We start from the raw sequence: 7,571 nt of genomic DNA on the forward strand, positions 1-7,571 counted from the left end.
GGTCCATCTCCTCTTGCTTACAACTTAGAACGCCTTTGAAAAGGAAACCTCTCCTTATGCATATGCAACCACACCCTAATACTAGGTACAAACACAGCTTGTTTTCGACCTTTGTTATGATGACACGTGGCTTGCTCATTTCTCTTCTTTGTTAGTTTCCTTACCTTGTTATGAAATTGTCTAACATATTCAGCCTTCTTGGAACAATCCAAGTTAGCATGCTCTTGTAATGGCAAAGGTAACAAATTCAAAGGGTTAGTGGACTGAAACCATAAACAACTTCAAAAGGGCCATAATAAATAGATGAATGCACACTCTTAATATATGCAAACTCTATATGAGGTAAGCAATCTTCCCAAGATTTGATACTCTTTTTTATAATAGCACGCAATAATTGTCCTAAAGCCTATTAACCACTTTGGTTTGACCATCTGTTTGAGGGTGACAAGTAGTAGGAAATAACAGTTTAGTACCTAACTTAGTCCACAAACGTCTTCCAAAAATAGGACAAAAGTTTTGCATCCCAATCCCTAACAATAGCCTTAGGCATGCCATGCAAACGTACTACTTCTCTAAGGAATAAATCAGCAATATGTGATGCATCATCGGCTTTATGACATGCAATAAACTGTGCCATTTTACTAAATCTATCAACTCCTACATAAATACTATCATTGCCATGCCTAGACCTTGGCGATCCTAAGATAAAATCCATAGAAACATCAATCCAAGGTGAAATAGAAATAGGCATTGGCATATACAATCCATGGGGCTTGCTTTTAGACTTAGCACGTAAATAAAAAACATAGTTGGCACAATATTTCTCAACATCAACATGCCTTTTTTACCAATAAAAGTGCTCATGCAACATATCTAAAGTCTTAGCAACACCAAAATGCCTCATGAATCCTCCCTCATGTGATTCTTTTAAAAGTAATCTACGTATAGAACAATTAGGCACACATAAGCGATTATCCTTAAACAAGTAGCCATCATGCCTATAGTATTTATCAAAAGCTACATGCTCGCGTGCATCATATACACTTTCAAAATTTGTATCATCAAGATAATGTTCTTTAAGCAATTCAAATCCAATCAATTTAGAATGAAGTATGTTTCTCAATGCATACCTTCTAGAGAGTGCATCAGCCACCACATTACCTTTACCCTTCTTATATTTTATCATATAATGAAAGGTCTCTATAAATGAACTTCAAGTTGCATGCCTTTTGTTCAATTTATTTTGACCCTTCAAATGCTTTAAGCTCTCATAATTTGTATGAATTACGAACTCCTTGGGCAATAAACAATGTTGCCATGTCTCTAACCCCCGCACCAATGCAAACATCTCCTTATCATAGGTGGGATAGTATAAGCTTGCACGACTAAGCTTTTCCCTAAAATAGGCAATTGGCCTACCCTTTTGCATCAATACAGCTCCGATTCCAACATTAGAAGCATCACATTCAATCTCAAAAGTAGAAGGTAAAGCAAGTAAAGGAGCATTAATCAATTTATCTTTCAAAACCTGAAATGCCCTATCTTGTGCCTCTCCCCATTTAAAACCTATATGCTTCTTAATAACCTCAGTTAAAAGGGTGGCAAGGGTAGAAAAATTGCTAACAAATCACCTACAAAAGCTAGCTAGGCCATGAAAACATCTCACCTCAATCACACTCTTAGGTGTCGGTCAAAAAGCAATAGCCTCTACCTTTTCTTTATCTACCTCAATCCTATTAGCAATAAGAACATATTTTAGGACCGCAAAAGTCATAATTGCCAAGATTAGCATAAAGCTTTTCTCTTCGCAAGACATCAAATAAAGTCCCAAGATGCTCTAAATGCTCATGCATGGAATTGCTATAGACTAATATGTCATCAAAATACAAAACAATAAACTTATCGATAAAAGGATGCAAAATATGGTTCATAAGTCTCATAAAGGTACTAGGGGCATTAGTTGGCATAAAAGGCATCACTAGCCACTCATACAAAGCATACTTAGTCTTAAAGGTAGTTGATATGGACCAACCACCATCACATGGATTTCATGAAGATGGACTTGATGAAGATGAGCAAGAGCATGGAGGAGTTCGGCCAAAGCTTGAAGCCTAAGATCAAAGTCAAGTTATTGAGACTAGATCCAATGCAATTGCCTCAAGGCCTAATAACTAGATCAAGATCTAAGAAGTATCAACAAGCCTTAATTCAACACATACAAGGCCTTGTGAATTCTGCCCAAGAGGAATTGTTAATTCTGCCCAAGAGGAATTGCAAGGAGTTCAAGACTTTCGTTTAAGTGAAGGCCCAACTCAACTTAATGTATTACAAGTGCAAGTGTTTAATGGGCTAACTTAATCTTTTATTTGGGCTCAAAAAGACTAAAGCTGCTGAATTGGAGCATATGAAGACTTTGAGCCTAACTTAGCTTATGTTTTTAGGCCCATATGCCTTGACTTAAGTAAATTAGAGTTACTTTACTTAAGTTAGGTGGCTGCACATGTTATTTACTCTAGTTAGGACTTTGTTTAAGTTATCACTTTTAGTTAGGATGGTTATCTTTATCTTATATGAGATGTAAATCCTTATTAGTTAAGATTTAGGTTTTTCTAACGCCTATATAAGGCTAGTACGAAATTTGATGTAGGAATTAAGTTCAAAGTTGAATGATAATTGGTATTTTACCTTAATGCATGTTTGCTTTATCTTTGTGTTCTTGTGTAGAATGCATGCTTATGAAAAATTTAAGTAGATTAATCATCTTCTTGTGGAGTGTTTCGAAATTGGGATTTAGGAACAAGTTTTCTAAATTCTAATTTTTGATTATCTATCTAAGTAATATATTTTCTAACCTTTCTTAGGGGTTCAACCGAATTGGTTCTAAGGGTTTTCTTGTTAATATTTTGGGGGTTTGAAATTCAAAAGGGGCCTCAAGCTTATTCATGGAGGTTCCATATCATTTGGTATGCGAAGTTTGGCTCTAGATCAAGCTTTATCCTTTCATATTTTCATTAGTCAATTCTGATTTCTTATGTTTCTTTGTTCTTTTTTTTTTAAATTCGGTTCATGTTATTAGTTCTTTGTTTAAGTCAATTGTTAGAGTTCTAAAATTAAAAGAATAATATCGTTTTGGTATTTTAATTATGTCCTTTTTGTTATTCATTCATTAAGGTTAGTTATTCTCCATTACATCTTGTTCTTACATTTTCTTTTTTGTGTTTTGGCTTAATCATGTTCATTAAGTCTAGTTATGTGTTCTATTTGTCATGTCATTTTAATTTTGATTTTTTTTAGTGTTAAACACGTGAGTAGTGTGCGAGAGATCTACTATTGAAAAGATTGCCATAAGCAACACATGGACAACTTGTTTTACACAAGATTTCATATACAAGGCAAGCGTGCAATGTGATTATTAATAGTGGGAGTTGCACTAATATTGTAAGTACTCTCTTCATTAGTAGATTAGGGCTCCCTACCATACCACACTTATATCCATATAAGCTTCAATGGCTTAATGATTATGGTGAGATTAAGGTGATGATAGTGATGATGAGCCGGCCTTAGATGATGACACACAAGAAGAAATGGGGAATGATACAAACCAAACTAGCAAAACAAATCCTACTCCAATAAGGAGTCTTGATGATGCAAATCCTACTAGCTCAAGGATTTCTAATGCAACAAGGAGTCCTGACTCAACTAGGAATCCTAATCCTTCACGGAGTCCTGATGATATTAGGAGTTCAAGTAATAAAAAGAATCCTAATTCAACTAGGAGTCCTAGTTCAATTCAAATTGCAAGTCAATAAGCTTATCCAAGGCTTGAAGAATTGGATTTAAGTTAAAGGCTTATTAATCTAATTCAGTTTATTGCACTTGAATGAATATAATTGGGCTTAAAAAGATCAAAGAAGCTGAATTGGAGCATATAAAGACTTTAGGCCTAACCTGGCATATGTTATGAGGCCCATTTATATGACTTATGTAAATTATGATTTTATGGCTAAGTCTAAATTGCAACCCTATGGGTTAAATACTCCTTTGCCTATTCTTGATGTTCCTTGGACAAATTTATCTATGGATTTTGCACTTGGATTGCCTAGGACTAGAAAGGGCTGAGATAGTATATTTGTTGTTGTGGATTGATTTAGTAAGATGGCTCACTTTATACCATCCCATAAAACCGATAATGATACTTATGTTGCTGAATTGTTTTTCAGGGAAGTTGTGCGATTGCATGGAGGTTCCATATCATTTGGTATCAGAGCCAAAGCTCTGATACCAAAGGTTAAAGAGCCTCCATGAATAGAACCCACGAACTCTATTCCTTATGAACTCGTGAATCAAAAACTTGAAAACTCAAAGAACAACTTGAAATCAAACCCTAGGATCATCTGATCAGATTGTAAGATGATCAAGAATTAGAACCTAAGGAAAATTATGTCCTTTTGACCTTAATTCCAAGTATGCCACAAGGATAGATCAACTCCTTGATAAGTAAGATTTGAATTCAAACAAGAACACAAAGATAAAGCAAACAAGCTTTAAGGTAAAAATATCAATTATCATTCAACTTCAACTTAACTTTACATCAAAATTCGTACTAGCCTCATATAAACCTTAGAAAATTCTAAATCTTAACTAATAAGGATTTACACCTCATATAGGATAAAGATAACCTTCCTAACTAAAAGAGATAACTTAAACAAAGTCATAATTAGGTTAAAATACATATGTAGCACCCCAAAATAAGCCATAAAATTTTTAATTTACAAAAGTCATATAGACGGGCCTCATAACATAAGCCAAGTTAGGCCCAAAGTCTTCATATGCTCTAATTCAGCTTCTTTGGTGTTTACAAGCCCAATTAGATTCATTCAAGCCCAATAAACTGAAATCAATGAACCTTGAACTTAAATTTAATTATGTATCCTTAGCCCAAATGTTTTAGATAAGCTCATTGACTTATAATTTGAATCAGACTAGGCATCCTAGTTGAATTAGGATTCCTTTTATTGCTTGAACTCCTAATATCATCAGGACTCCTTGCTGGATTAAGATTCCTAATTGAGGCAGGACTCCTTATTGGATTAGGATTCCTTGAGCTAGTAGGATTTGCATCATCAAGACTCCTTGTCGGAGTAGGAATCGTTGTGCTAGTTTGGTTTGTATCAAAGCTAAATATGAATAAATAAATAATTAAGTAAAGATTAATAAACTACAGTCAAATTAAGAACCAGGGAGGAGTTGATTCAGAACAACTCTTGTAGTCCTCAATTTTATGAGCAAGCTTAATAAAAATAAGGGTAAATTCGAGTAGGCCTACCTAAAAACACTCTTACCCAAATTACTTCATTATATGCATTTCAAATGCGCTCGAATTCGGGTTTGTATTACACTTGGATTAATCGAAAACAACTTGATTTGTCCCTTATGCACGTGGATTTACGTCTCTCATGCTTGATCATCAAGCTAAGCTCCAATGCCACCGGTCAAGCTTATTAATTGTGTTCCCATGATTCCTTACGTCCAACCTTGCGTCAGCAGGAGTCCTCGTGCCTAGAGGAAGAAGGAAGGATGGAGATCCTAATGGTGAAAATCCTGAGTCAGAATATTTAGGCATGCCTTGGTTCTCGACGTTCCTTCTTTCATCTAAAAGATTCCTTCGCGATCGTTCAGAGAACGATAACAATACATGATCAACTAATTTTCTTTCTTCGCATTCGTTGAAGCATTAGATCAGTGCCTATGATTACTGCTTCCATGTGCATTCATACCACTCATGTTTATGCTCTCTATATAAAACCAAACCAATATACTATATAGAGATTAGAAAGAGAGACACAAAAGAAGCAGACAAAATGAGAATAGAGGTAGGATTTCAAATTCTATAAGGAAAGAAATAACATGTTCTTTGTTCTTTTCCATACAGCTGAGCGTAAGGATCAAATCAAATTGATTTAAATACAAGCATAGACAAAGAATACAAGAGAAAGGAAGGATGTGAGGCATAAGTCTATGCTCACTAGCACGAGTGTTGAACCCATAATTTGATTTCCTACAAGGTAGAAAACTAAAATAATATGCTCATTAGCTTCAAGTATTCGATTGCGTGCAATTTTTATAGTGCAAAAGCCCTCATTCCATAAGAAGAAGAGACTAGAAGCTAAATATGAATAAATAAATAAAGAAAGATTAATATACTAAAGTCAAATTAATAACCAGAGAGGAGTTAACTAGGCAACAACTCTTGTAGTCCCAAATTTTATGAGCTACTTTAATAAAAATAAGAGTAAATTCGGGTGGGCCTACCTAAAAACACTCCTGCCCAAATTACTTCATTACATGCATTTCAAACATCAAAGCGCTTGAATTTCGACTTGTATTACGCTTGGATTAATCGAAAACAACATGATTTTTCCTATATATGATTTGATTTACATCTCTACTGCTTGATCATCAAGCTAAGCCCCAATGCCACCGGTCAAGCTTGTTTATTGTGTTCCCGCGATTTCTTATGCCCAACCTTGCATCATCAAGAGTCCTCATGCCTAGAGGAACAAGGAAGGATGGAGATCCTAATGGTGCAAATCCTGAATCAGAATGTTTGGGCGTGCCACGATTCTCGGCATTCCATCTTTCCTCTAAAAGATTCCTCCATGATCATTCAGAGAATGATTGATACGAACTAAACTAGCACAACGAATCCTACTCCAACAAGGAGTCTTGATGATGTAGATCCTAGTAGCTCAAGGAACCCTAATAAGATAAAGAGTCCTGACTCAACTAGGAATCCTAATCCTGCAAGGAGTCTTGATGATATTAGGAGTTCAAGCAACGAAAGGAATCCTAATTCAACTTGGAATCCTAATTTAACTAGGAGTCCTAGTTTGATTCAAATTGCAAGTCGATGAGCTTATCCAAGAGATTTGGGCTAAGGACACATCAAGGCTTGAAGAATTGGACTTAAGTTCTAGGCTTACTAATCTAATTTAATTATTAGGCTTGAATGAATCAAATTGGGCTTAAAAAGGTTATCTTTATCCTATATCCGATGTAAATCCTTATTAGTCAAGATTTAGGGTTTTCTAAAGCCTATATAAGGCTAGTACGAATTTTGATGTAATGAATTAAAAAGTTAAAGTTGAAGTTGAAGTTAAAAATTGAATGATAATTGGTTATTAAACCTTAAAGCTGTTTGCTTTGTCTTTGTGTTCTCGTGTAGAATGCATGATTAAGAAACATTCAAGTGGATTGATCATCTTCTTATGGAGTGTTCCAAATTGGGATTTAGGAACAAGTTTTCTAAATTCTAATTCTTCATCATCTTTTTAAGTAATCTGTTTACTAACCTTTCTTAGAGGTTGAACCGAATTGGTTCTTGGGGTTTTCATGTTAATATGTTGGGGGTCCGCATTTCAAAAAGGGTTCTCAAGCTTATTCATGAAGGTTTCATATCAATAATATTAATACACAATTAAGAAAACACAAAAGAAAGGAAGAACATGAGTGATAAGTCTATGCTCGCGAGCGCGAGTGTTGATAAGTCCATAAAGCTCTTGAAAGAATCT

This window comes from Ricinus communis, chromosome 2, assembly GCF_019578655.1.
Source record: "Ricinus communis isolate WT05 ecotype wild-type chromosome 2, ASM1957865v1, whole genome shotgun sequence".
NCBI classification, from domain to species: Eukaryota; Viridiplantae; Streptophyta; class Magnoliopsida; order Malpighiales; family Euphorbiaceae; genus Ricinus; species Ricinus communis.